The following is a 14253-nucleotide window of genomic DNA, read 5'->3' on the forward strand; positions in this document are numbered from 1 at the left end:
GTGTATGCAGCACGTTTTGTTTCGATCTCAGATTTCCAGCACGTGGGAGTTTTTGATTTAATAAGTGTTTTTTTAACTCAGATTCAAAATGAATAAACACAGTTGAACTCACTGTGTTTCAGATTGAGGCTTTGGCTCAAGATAAACTGCCACTGCTTACAACCAACTCTGCATACAACCAAAATCATTTTGCATTGTTGTAAAAGGGGTAAAGAGAAAACATGAATGTACTAAATTTTCCATCTACTTAACCTAATATGTTGACTTGGATTATTGTAGAAATAAATCAATTCTAATACATTAACAGGTGGAAATTGGTCATTTTGAAAGATTTGCCATATTTTTTTCATGATTAACTCTACTTAACATGAACTAGAAGCCATCATCACATTACAAGTTCTACAAAGTGACCTGCTGAGAAGTTCATAGTTGTAGACCATTTTCTTTGTCATTTTGAAGCACACTCTCCCTCTTTGTATTAGGAGAAGACTTTACCTGTGCATGGGGGTCTTAGAAGAATACTCTGTAAGATTATTAAGTGTAAAAATGAGTAATTCAGGCAATGAAAGTGACAAACAATTCAGCTTTCAAGAAGACAGCTCAGAATCCTTTGGTAATTTCCATTTCATTCAACCAGTCTTTGCAAGATCTTGTGCAGCAAAATGGGAAATTGCCACTGCTCTGCCTCAGTGAAGAGCCTGTTGTGACTCAGGTTTTTCCTCCTCACTTTGTGACTAAAAGGCAGATTTGACAGAGTGAATGCTTTCACTCTTTGTGATGAAAATCTTCATATTCTGCGGTTAGCTTCCAAGACAGGTCACAGTGCTTTGTTAAGTTCCATTTTAATCAACCAGTCTGTGCAGCAAAATGGAAAGTTGTCACTGACCTGCCTCTGTGAAGAGGTGGAACTGTAATGTTGCTATTAAATTCTAATAGTTGTATAGTATTATCTTCCAATTACTTGTACTACCATTGGTGAATATATTGGATCTTCATCATAATTTCTTAGCTTCTACAATAAGTAGATACATATTGAGGTGAATAGCATCAAGGGAGAGGAATGAGCAGTCAACATCTCAGGCCAAGACCCTTTAATAGGATTGAAGAGGAAGGGGAAAGAAATGAGAATAAGAAGGTGGGGGGGGGGCGGAGGAGGAGTACAAGTTGGCAGGTGATATGTGAAACAACAGAGTGGGAAGGTGCGTGGGAGGGGGAAAAGAAGGATGAAGTAAGAAGCCATCTTCAATGGACTCCTACCACTAACTACACCTTTCCCTTCCCCCTCCCCACTACACTCTGCTTTTCACAGTGATTGTTCTCTCTGCGTGATTTCCTTGTCCTTGGTCACTGATCTCCCTCCTGGCACTTCTCCCTGCAAGAGGGACAAGTACTACACCTCCCCCCCTCTGCCATTTAGAGCCACAAACTGTCCTTCCAGATGAGGCAACAGTTCACCTGCAAGTCTCTCAGGGCCATCCACTCTACGGGGTGCTCCTGGAGCTGCCTCCTATAAATTGATAACACCCAATGTAATTGGGGGATCGCTTCAACAAGCTCCTATGCTTTGTCCACCACAAAAAGCAGGATTTCCCAGTGGTCACCAGTTCAGAATCAGAATCAGGTTTATTATCACTGGCATGTGATGTGAAATTTGTTAACTTAGCAGCAGCAGTTCAATGCAATACATAATCTAGCAGAGAGAGAAAAATAATAATAAAGAAAATAAAACAATAATAAATAAACAAGTAAATTAATTATGTATATTGAATAAATTATTTTTAAAATGTGCAAAAACAGAAATACTGTGTATTAAAAAAAGTGAGGTAGTGTCCAAAGCTTCAAAGTCCATTCAGGAATCGTATGGCAGAGGGGAAGAAGCTGTTCTTGAATCGCTGAGTTTGTGTCTTCAGGCTTCTGTATCTCCTACCTGATGGTAACAGTGAGAAAAGGGCATGCCCTGGGTGCTGGAGGTCTTTAATAATGGGCACTGCCTTTCTGAGACACCACTCCCTAAAGATGTCCTGGGTACTTTGTAGGCTAGTGCCCAAGATGGACTGACTAGATTTGCAACCTTCTGCAGCTTCTTTCAGTCCTGTACAGTAGCCCCTCCATTCCAGACAGTGATGCAGCCTGTCAGAATGCCCTCCACGGTACAAATATAGAAGTTTTTGAGTTATTTGTTGACATGCTAAATCTCTTCAAACTCCTCTTTCAATATTTTTATTAATATTATATAAATTGCATGAATACAATTACAACATTCATAAGTATACAATACGAATTACATTACATTTAAATCACAGTAATATGATCATAGTATTCCATATTCCAAATCAATCATGTAGAAAAAAAGATTGAATTATGAAATGAAATACAATAAAATAATTTTATTTTATTAAAAAAATCTACCCCCCACTACCAAAATGAGCTGGTTAGTAAAAAAAAAATACCTTACCATATAATATTATAATAATAATGGCTCAGATCCATACTTTAATAACAGTTCAAAGATTATGAAAATAACTCAGAAAGGGTCCCCATAACATTAGAAAATTATGTTTAGAATCAGAAATCAAACAACGAATCTTCTCTAGATCAAGGCATAACATAACATCAGATAGCCATTGGACATGAGTGGGTGGGGCGGCCTCCTTCTACTTGAGCAAGATCGCCCTCCTGGCCATAAGATTCATAAAGGTCAATACCCGCAAATTAGATGGCTTCAGTTTTGTAGCACTATCCTCAACAACACCAAACTTGGCAGTCAAAGGATTGGGCTTAAAACTAACATTAAATAGTACAGAAAAAGTTTAAAATACATCTTTACAAAATTTTTCAAGGCTCGGACATGTCCAAAACATATGAATTAGTGCGGCCACTCCATTAGTACATCTATCACAGTAAAGGGAAATATCTGTGTAGAAACAAGGGAGCTTGTCTTTAGACATATGAACTCTATGTACCACTTTGAATTGTAATAAAGAATAATAAGCACATAATGATGAAGAATTAATCAAACTCCTAATAAAGTATAGCTGCGTTCTTGCCTTGTTTATGACTACATCAATGTGTTGGGACCAAGTTAGATTCTCAGAGATCTTGACACCCAGGAACTTGAAGCTGTTCACTCTCTCCACTTCTGATCCCTCTATGAGGATTGGCATGTGTTCCTTCATCCTACCCTTCCTGAAGTCCACATCAGCTCTTTTGTCTTAGTCATAGTCATAGTCATACTTTATTGATCCCGGGGGAAATTGGTTTTCATTACAGTTGCACTATAAATAATAAATAGTAATAAAACCATAAATAGTTAAATAGTAATATGTAAATTATGCCAGGAAATAAGTCCAGGACCAGCCTATTGGCTCAGGGTGTCTGTCCAAGGGAGGAGTTGTAAAGTTTGATGGCCACAGGCAGGAATGACTTCCTATGACGCTCTGTGTTGCATCTCGGTGGAATGAGTCTCTGGCTGAATGTACTCCTGTGCCCACCCAGTACATTATGTAGTGGATGGGAGACATTGACCAAGATGGCATGCAACTTAGACAGCATCATCTTTTCAGACACCACTGTCAGAGAGTCCAGTTCCATCCCCACAACATCACTGGCCTTACGAATGAGTTTGTTGATTCTGTTGGTGTCTGCTACCCCCAGCCTGCTGCCTCAGCACTCAACAGCAAACATGATAGCACTGGCCACCACAGACTCGTAGAACATCCTCAGCATCATCCGGCAGATGTTAAAGGACCTCAGTCTCCTCAGGAAACAGAGACGCTCTGACCCTTCTTGTAGACAGCGTCAGTGTTCTTTGACCAGTCCAGTTTATTGGCAATTCATATCCCCAGGTATTTATAATCCTCCACCATGTCCACACTGACCCCCTGGATGGAAACAGGGGTCACCGGTGCCTTAGCTCTCCTCAGGTCTACCACCAGCTCCTTAGTCTTTTTCACATTAAGCTGCAGATAATTCTGCTCACACCATGTGACAAAGTTTCCTACCATAGCCCTGTACTCAGCCTCATCTCCCTTGCTGATGCATCCAACTATGGCAGAGTCATCCGAAAACTTCTGAAGATGTCAAGACTCTGTGCAGTAGTTGAAGTCCGAGGTGTAAATGGTGAAGAGAAAGGGAGACAAGACAGTCCCCTGTGGAGCCCCAGTGCTGCTGATCACTCTGTCGGACACACAGTGTTGCAAGCACATGTACTGTGGTCTGCCAGTCAGATAATCAAGAATCCATGATACCAGGGAAGCATCCACCTGCATCGCTGTCAGCTTCTCCCCCCAGCAGAGCAGGGCGGATGGTGTTGAACGCACTGGGGAAGTCAAAAAACATGACCCTCACAGTGCTCGCTGGCTTGTCCAGGTGGGCATAGACATGGTTCAGCAGGAAGATGAACTGACGTTGAGTGCCAGGTTGTTGCTGTGGCACCATTCCACTAGTTGGCATATCTCACTCCTGTACACCCTCTTGTCACCACCTGAGATTCTACCAACAATGGTTGTATCATCAGCAAATTTGTAGATGGTATTTGAGCTATGTCTTTCACTTCTATGTCCCATTCCTATTACAACATGTGGGTCTATGACCTCTCACTCTCACTGCTACGGGCGGAAGTTCCCACTTGCTTCAAAAAGGCAACAATTATACTAGTGCCTAAGAAGAATAATGTGAGCTGCCTTAATGACTATTGCCCAGTAGCACTCACATCTACAGTGAAGGAATGCTTTGAGAGGATGGTCATGACTAGACTGAACTCCTGCCTCAGCAAGGACCTGAACCCACTGCAATTTGCCTATCGTCACAATAGTTCAACGGCAGGTGCAATCTCAATGGCTCTTCACATGGCCTTAGGCCACCTGGACAATACAAACATCTATGTCAGGATGTCGTTCATCGACTTTAGCTCCGTATTTAACACCATCATTCCCACAATCCTGATTGAGAAGTTACAGAACCTGGGCCTCTGTACCTCCTTCCACAATTGGATCTTTGACCTCCTAACCAGAAAACCACAGTCTGTGTGGATTGATGATAATATCTCCTCCTCACTGATGATCAACACTGGTGCACCTCAGGGGTGTGTGCTTAGCCCACTGCTCTACTCTCTATATACACATGACTGTGTGGCTAGGCATAGCTCAAATATCATCTATAAAATTGAGGGGGGTACAAAGGCCCAGGTTCTGCAACTTCTCAATCAGGATTGCTGAAATGATGGTATTAAATGCTGAGCTATAGTCGATGAACTGCATCCTGACATAGGTGTTTGTGTTATCCAGATGGTCTAAAGCCATGTGGAGAGCCATTGAGATTGCGTCTGCCATTGATCTATTGTGGCGATTGGCAAATTGCAATGGGTCCAGGGCCTTGTTGAAGCAGGAGTTCAGTCTAGTCATGACCAACCTCTCAAAGCATTTCATCACTATTGATGTGAGTGCTACTGGGTGATAATCATTAAGATACAGAAGCCTGAAGACACACACTCAGCAATTCAGGAACAGCTTCTTCCCCTCTGCCATCCGTTTCCTAAATGGACATTAGACCCGTGAACACTTCCTCACTTTTTTAATATATGTTATTTCAGTCTTTGCATAATTTTAAATTTACTCAATGTACGTATACTGTAACTGATTTACTTTTTTTCTTTCTTCTTCTTCATCTTCTTCTTCTTCTTCTATATTATGTATTGTATTGAACTGCTGCTGCTAAGTTAACAAATTTCATGACACACGCCAGTGATACTAAACCTGTTTCTGATTCTGACCTGCTCCATGGTCACGACGAGGCCACACTCAGATTGGAGGAGCAGCATCTCATGTTCCACCTGTGTAGCCTCCAACCTGATGGCATAAACAGCAATTGCTCTATCTTGTGGTAATTTCTCCCCTTTCTTCCATCTTTCTTTTTCTTTTTCCCATTATGGCTGCCTTTTTTTTTTACCATTTCTCTTCTCATCTGCCCATTACCTCCCTCTGGAGACCTTCCAGCTTCCCTTTCCCCCATGGTCTACTGTCCACTTCTATCAGATTCCTTCTTCTTCAGCATTTTACTTCTTCCTCCTATCACCTGCTAATTTCTCAGTTCACCCCCTTCCCCACACACTAACCGTCCCCATCTCCCAGCTTCACCTATTGTTTGCCAGCGTGTGCTCCTTCCCTCATCACCTTCTTTTCCTGGCTTCTTCTTCCTTCCTTTCCGGTCCTGATGAAGGGTCATGGCTCAAAATGTTGGCAGCTCATTCCTCTCCAGAGATGCTGCCTGACCTGCAAGGTTCTTCCAATGCGTTTTGCAAAGGGAAGTGGGGCTTTTCTTTCTGATGATGATGACGTCAAGGAAGTATTCATCAAGCTTTTGTTAAGGGCCAGATTTTGTTTCCATCAACAGATTATTCCTTTTGAACACAATTCACAAAAAGTTTGAGTGAGTATTTTGAGGAGGTAACAAAGGGGATTGATAAAGGTGCAACAGGAAAATTTGTCTAAATGGACATTAATAAGGTGCTCCATAAGATAGGTTGGCCCTGAAGGTTAAGGCACTTCGGATCCAATACAAGCTGACTAATTAGATCCAGATTTGGCTTGGTGATAGGAGGCAGGGGTTAGTGATGGAAGAATGTTTCTCTGAATGGAAGTCCGTGACTTATGTACCACAGGGACTGGTACTGGAACCTTTGCTGTTTGTGATAAATATTAACAAATTGGATGTGAATACAGGATGCATGATCAGTAAGTCTGTGGATGAGATTAAAATTAATAGTGTATTTGGATAGCAAGGAATTTGTCTAAGGCTATAAGAATACAAATTTCAAATCAAATGGGAAGTTGGGTGGGCATTGGCAGATGGTATCTAATCTCGACAAGTACAAGGTGATGCATTCTGGGAAGCTGTAGTGTCACACTCGGAGTATGTAGTGTGGAAACAGACCCTTTGGGCCAATGAATCCATGCCAACCACAGAGCCTACTCAGCTAATCCAAAATTCCTGTGCTCAGCCCATCTCCCGCTGAGCCCTCTCCCCAAACCCCCACCCCGTCCCTCCATGTACTCACCTGAGTATTGTTTGTAGTTCTGGTCACCACACTGTGTGATTTGCTGCAAAGAGTGTAGAGGAGGTTTACCAGGATGTTGCCTGTAATGGAGGGCTTTAGCTTTGTTAAGAGATTAGTATAGGCTGGGACTGAATTCGTTAGAGCAAAAGAGGATGCTGGTATTAAGATTCAGAGAAGTAGAAAGCCAAAATCTTTTTCTAGTTCAGAAATAAGAGAGCAAGGTTAAGGTGAGAGGAAGAAGTTTTAAAGGGGATCTGAGGATTAAGTATTACATAGGAAAAAGAATTTGCTCACAGAGGAGGTGGTCAAAACTGATACAATTACTACATTTAAGGGGCATCCCCACAGACACTTAAATAGGCAAGGCATGAAGGGAAATGGAACTAATGCAGGCAAATGTAATTATGTAGATAGACAAAGAAGTCATCATGGACTTGGTGGGCCTGCTTTTGAGCTATACAGCTCTCTCACTCTATGACTGTATAACAGTCCTTTTTAATTTGAGCAAAATGCTGCAGTTAGTGAGTGGATAGAACAGAGGCAGTGTCCATGACAGGGGGTAAACCAACATTGCCAGGATATAGTCTCCACTGATCAAGGTGATCACTTTAAAACGGCTGTTTCCTTAAGTACAGGTGATGAAGTGTGCCCTCAGTTCCATCGCATTGCTAAGGTTTCATTGCACCACTAAATGCGCTATCTTTATAATGTTCATTATAATTGATTGTATGTTATTAATCAATAAATTGTTGTAAATCAAAAAAAAAGATTTATTTAGTGACTTCAAGAAAACGTCATTCTGACTGATATCTGACATTATTGCAGAACAAGGTACTCTGTTGTGGCCATGTTCTGAGTTTATTAGCACTTGAAGGCCAGTGAATGTCTTTTTTATTCCATTGTTAACCCTGATGTTAACATCTTCTTCAAAGGCTGTTCAGAGCATAACTAGATATGATGAAACCAATAGTGTTTTCATGATTGGCATGATTATTTGCAGATTGTGTGATGAAATTGACCACAGGAGTTTGATGCATGGGACTGATAGTTAAATTTGATCATATTATTATCATTGTGTGGTTGACTTTACCCACTTCTTAAGTTAATGAATTTATAAGGCCGATAGATTGTATCTGCATCTCTACAGGAATAATTTATCATGATAATTTTATTAAGAGCAGACTTAGGAGTTCAATTAGTTATTTATGGCAGAGCAGAAAAAAGTTACATTATTATTTGTGAAATTCACAAAATTGCTCACAAAATACATCAATCAGACCCTGAACACATTGTTGTCGGTGGCTGAGTACATGTGCTTATCTTATTGATAATGCAGGGTAACGTCATCTGGAGAAATGTACATAATTCACAAACACTGGAATTGAAACGCAAACAACAGGAATTCTGCAGATGCTGGAAATTCAAGCAACACACATAAAAGTTGCTGGTGAACGCAGCAGGCCAGGCAGCATCTCTAGGAAGAGGTGCAGTCGACGTTTCGGGCCGAGACCCTTCGTCAGGACTAACTGAAGGAAGAGTGAGTAAGGGATTTGAAAGTTGAAGGGGGAGGGGGAGATCCAAAGTGATAGGAGAAGACAGGAGGGGGAGGGATGGAGCCAAGAGCTGGACAGGTGATTGGCAAAAGGGATACAAGAGGATCATGGGACAGGAGGTCCGGGAAGAAAGACGGGGGGGGGGACCCAGAGGATGGGCAAGGGGTATATTCAGAGGGACAGAGGGAGAAAAAGGAGAGTGAGAGAAAGAATGTGTGTATAACACTGGAATTGAGTTGGGGTTTCACTTTAAGAGGTTGGTCTGACATGATGTTGTTACGTAAAGATTTTTAGCATACTTTTGGAGTTCAATAAAATGTGTTATGGGTTTCATTAAACATAAAATGCCTCGGTCTTATTTATGCAAATCTACAATAATATCCATAATTAAAAAGATAATAATGGAAAGAAATTCAGTTTATCCACTTAATTGTAAGAATATTGGTTGAGTTCTCAGTAACAGTAAAATTGAAACAAACACTATAGTAAATTAGAACATATTAGAAAATACAACTTTGTTTCAGCTGTCATATCAATGTGTTTGTGGCATTTTAAAATGACACAATTAGAACAGGCACTTGCAGGTATTAGAAGGATGTCAATGTTTTCTGCAAAATACACTTGCAAGATAAGACAACTAACATCAACACCCACTCCTCTGGTAGAGGTCTTGACCACTCAACTGATACCAGTCATTCTATTCCAAGCACTGTCATAGCAAAAGAATGCCAAGTGGGCAGATGAAAAGATACAAAGATGTTACAACATCCTTGGAAAAAATACAACATCCCCAAAAACTTATGGGAATCCCATGCCCATGACTATTTAAAATGGAGATAAAGCATTCAGAATGGTTTTGAGAAGCTTTGTTCCACAGAACAGAATTAGGCATTTTGGTCCATTAGATCTACTCCGCTCTACCATACATCATGATTTATTATCCCTCTCAACCCCATTCTTCTACCTTCTCCCTCTAACCTTTGACATTCTTCATCAAGAACACACAGAAGACCAGATTAGACAGTGTGAGTAACACACTATCTCCTAAGCTACCTACTTACCTACTCACTGTATCTCCTAGCCTTCCTTGACAATGTCTGCAAGTCCCAGATTGGCCAGTCAGTTTCTTCAAAATCTATAGAACTGAAATGGAAGCACTTCATCCTCAAGGCTGAGGCACTGCTGATAAAGTAGAAGACATTTTAAACTACCAATGTAATCTTTATAGTTGCATCATTAAATATGTTTAGATCCAGATCTGGCTGGATCAAATAGAACAACGCCACAAATCAGAAAGTTGGAAATTCTTAAATCAGGTTTAATAAATGTTTTGCAGAAACTGGTTTTGCTATTAAATGCCTAACTAACCCTGAGCACTTAACCACAGGATGTGTTGTTTCTTATCAGATCGGAACATTTCACTTCACCTCTTTCTTCACGCTGTTCATTTTCTCAGCTTGTATTGTTTTCTCACCTTTCTACTTGCAGCTTCTATAGATTCGATGCACCTCAAACTTTTGGTTTTACTATGTTGGGGAGTTTACAAACTGGGCAAAACTTTTGCAGCACTTTAATTCAAACATTATATCCACTTTCTCTTTGAAAGTTTTGAAAATATCTGTTAAGGTTCACTGGAGGAACTCACCAGTCTTGTTCTCAAAGGCAACCAGTGACGGACAGTCATAAAAGAAAAGTATAATATTGCACATTTTTTATACATGATTCAGTAATTTGGTAAAGAATCTTGCATTAACCCTGAAAACAGTCATTGTAATTGAAGGTGATATATAAGATCTATGCAGAGGTGTGATTAGTTGGAAGTGTGTATAGAAACATAGAAACATAGAAAATAGGTGCAGGAGTAGGCCATTCGACCCTTCGAGCCTGCACCACCATTTATTATGATCATGGCTGATCATCCAACTCAGAACCCCGCCCCAGCCTTCCCTCCATACCCCCTGACCCCCGTAGCCACAAGGGCCATATCTAACTCCCTCTTAAATATAGCCAATGAACTGGCCTCAACTGCTTCCTGTGGCAGAGAATTCCACAGATTCACCACTCTCTGTGTGAAGAAGTTTTTCCTAATCTCGGTCCTAAAAGGCTTCCCCTCTATCCTCAAACTGTGGCCCCTCGTTCTGGACTTCCCCAACATCGGGAACAATCTTCCTGCATCTAGCCTGTCCAATCCCTTTAGGATCTTATATGCTTCAATCAGATCCCCCCTCAATCTTCTAAATTCCAACGAGTACAAGCCCAGTTCATCCAGTCTTTCTTCATATGAAAGTCCTGCCATCCCAGGAATCAATCTGGTGAACCTTCTTTGTACTCCCTCTATGGCAAGGATGTCTTTCCTCAGATTAGGGGACCAAAACTGCACACAATACTCCAGGTGTGGTCTCAGCAAGGCCTTGTACAACTGCAGTAGTACCTCCCTGCTCCTGTACTCGAATGCTCTCGCTATAAATGCCAGCATACCATTCGCCTTTTTCACCGCCTGCTGTACCTGCATGCCCACTTTCAATGACTGGTGTATAATGACACCCAGGTCTCGTTGCACCTCCCCTTTTCCTAATCGGCCACCATTCAGATAATAATCTGTTTTCCTATTTTTGCCACCAAAGTGGATAACTTCACATTTATCCACATTAAATTGCATCTGCCATGAATTTGCCCACTCACCCAACCTATCCAAGTCACCCTGCATCCTCTTAGCATCCCCCTCACAGCTAACACTGCCCCCCAGCTTCGTGTCATCCGCAAACTTGGAGATGCTGCATTTAATTCCCTCATCCAAGTCATTAATATATATTGTAAACTGGGGTCCCAGCACTGAGCCTTGCGGTACCCCACTAGTCACCGCCTGCCATTCTGAAAAGGTCCCGTTTATTCCCACTCTTTGCTTCCTGTCTGCTAACCAACTCTCCACCCACACCAATACCTTACCCCCAATACCGTGTGCTTTAAGTTTGCACACTAATCTCCTGTGTGGGACCTTGTCAAAAGCCTTCTGAAAATCCAAATATACCACATCCACAGGTTCTCCCCTATCCACTCTACTAGTTACATCCTCAAAAAATTCTATGAGATTCGTCAGACATGATTTTCCTTTCACAAATCCATGCTGACTTTGTCCGATCATTTCACCGCTTTCCAAATGTGCTGTTATCACATCCTTGATAACTGACTCCAGCAGTTTCCCCACCACCGACGTTAGGCTAACCGGTCTATAATTCCCCGGTCTCTCTCTCCCTCCTTTTTTAAAAAGTGGAGTTACATTAGCCACCCTCCAATCCTCAGGAACTAGTCCAGAATCTAACGAGTTTTGAAAAATTATCACTAATGCATCCACTATTTCTTGGGCTACTTCCTTAAGCACTCTGGGATGCAGACCATCTGGCCCTGGGGATTTATCTGCCTTCAATCCCTTCAATTTACCTAACACCACTTCCCTACTAACATGTATTTCGCTCAGTTCCTCCATCTCACTGGACCCTCTGTCCCCTACTATTTCTGGAAGATTATTCATGTCCTCCTTAGTGAAGACAGAACCAAAGTAATTATTCAATTGGTCTGCCATGTCCTTGCTCCCCATAATCAATTCACCTGTTTCCGTCTGCAGGGGACCTACATTTGTCTTAACCAATCTTTTTCTTTTCACATATCTATAAGAGCTTTTACAGTCAGTTTTTATGTTCCCTGCCAGTTTTCTCTCAATCTTTTTTCCCTTTCCTAATTAAGCCCTTTGTCCTCCTCTGCTGGATTCTGAATTTCTCCCAGTCCTCAGGTGAGCCACCCTCTCTGGCTAATTTGTATGCTTCTTCTTTGGAATTGATACTATCCCTAATTTCTCTTGTCAGCCACGGGTGCACTACCTTCCTTGAATTATTGATTTATTCTTTTGCCAAAATGAAAATGAAAATGTTGGATTAATATTTCCCTCAGTAGTGGGAAGGATGGTAGTGACCAAAACTGAGAACCATAAGCAAAAGATTATCTTTCAAGATATGCAGTACAAGAAATGTTCACTCAGAAAATGGTTAACTCCTTTTACCTTTCTTTCTGAGATATTGGGCCGCCTGCCTCTGAGAAGGTGGTGTCAGCCATTTACCTGAACTGTTGGAGTCCTTCTAGTAAAGGTATGAATGCAGTGCTTTTTGGAAGGGTTGCAGACCTGCCAATGACAAAGGACTGAGAGCATATATTCAAGTCAGGATGCTGTACAACTTAGAAGGAGCCCTACAGATGGTGGTTTTCCTGTGCATCCTGTTCCTGTTTTGTTCTTCATAGTGGTAGAACTCACAGATTTGGGACGTGCAATAGAGTAGTGTGGATGAGTAACCTCACAGCATTTTGTAGAGGGTCCTCACTGCAACCTCTGTGCACTGGAGGTGGAGGGAGTGAACATTTTTATGGATAGTTCCATATTTCTTAAAAGAAGGAGCTGTAGCCAGAAGGCAGAGTGTTCCATCACACTTGGTAGCTTTGGTAGTTTCAATCTGTGGTAGCCCAGGTTCTGTGTGTCTGGTTTATTTGGGTTTCTGGTTGGTATGGACTTTAGGATGTACATGGTTGTATATTCAGCACCAACTGAAGATTGCTTTAATGGCCAATTATGAAGCAGCTGTGGATGACTGCTCTGAAGAAAGGTCATGGATGTGAAATATTATCTCAGTTTCTCCCTCAGCTAATGATTCTTTATTTTCTGAGTATTTCCAGTATTTCATGATACTTTTTCAGATGAATATGATTGGGACCATGATGATACTAAGATAGGTGGAGTTGTGGATAATGAAGTAGGTTTTCAAAGCTTGCAGAGAGTTTTAGACCAGTTAGAGAGTGGGCTGAAAGATGGTAGCTAGAATTTAATGCTGATAAATGTGAGGTGCTACATTTTGGTAGGACTAATCAAAATAGGACATACATGGTAAATGGTAGGGCATTGAAGAATGCAGTATAACAGAGGGATCTAGGAATAATGGTGCATAGTTCCCTGAAGGTGGAATCTCATGTGGATAGGGTGGTGAAGAAAGCTTTTTGTATGCTGGCCTTTATAAATCAGAGCAATAAGTATAGGAGTTGGGATGTAATGTTGAAATTATACAAAGCATTGGTGAGGCCATATTTGGAGTATTGTGTACACTTTTGGTCACCGAATTATAGGAAAGATGTCAACAAAATAGAGAGAGTACAGAGAAGATTTACTAAAATGTTACCTGGGTTTCATCACCTAAGTTACAGAGAAAGGTTGAACAAGTTGGGTCTTTATTCTTTGGAGCGTAGAAGGTTGAGGGGGGACTTGATAGAGGTATTTAAAATTATGAGGGGGATAGATAGAGTTGACGTGGATAGGCTTTTTCCATTGAGGGTGGGGGAGATTCAAACAAGAGGACATGAGATGAGAGTTAAAGAGCAGAAGTTTAGGGGTAACATGAGGGGGGACTTCTTTACTCAGAGAGTGGTAGCTGTGTGGAACGAGCTTCCAGCATAAGTGGTTGAAGCAGGTTCGATGTTGTCATTTAAAGTTAAATTGGACAGCTATATGGACAGGAAAGGAATGGTGGGTTATGGGCTGAGTGCAGGTCGGTGGGACTAGGTGAGAGTAAGACTTCGGCACGGACTGGAAGGGCCGAGATGGCCTGTTTT

General features: G+C 41.4%; 1 protein-coding gene across 1 annotated transcript in view; it reads left to right on the forward strand.

The window, feature by feature from the left end:
- The first annotated feature begins 8461 nt into the window (after nt 1-8461).
- The window catches only part of LOC140194572 (granzyme K-like), a 31431-nt gene continuing 25639 nt past the window's right edge, over nt 8462-14253 (forward strand). Inside the window, exon 1 of the mRNA XM_072251792.1 lies at nt 8462-8591. The gene's annotated coding sequence lies outside the window, so the exon portion shown is untranslated. The remainder of the gene's footprint in view (nt 8592-14253) is intronic.

This window comes from Mobula birostris, chromosome 3 (genome assembly GCF_030028105.1).
Source record: "Mobula birostris isolate sMobBir1 chromosome 3, sMobBir1.hap1, whole genome shotgun sequence".
Classification (NCBI taxonomy): Eukaryota; Metazoa; Chordata; class Chondrichthyes; order Myliobatiformes; family Myliobatidae; genus Mobula; species Mobula birostris.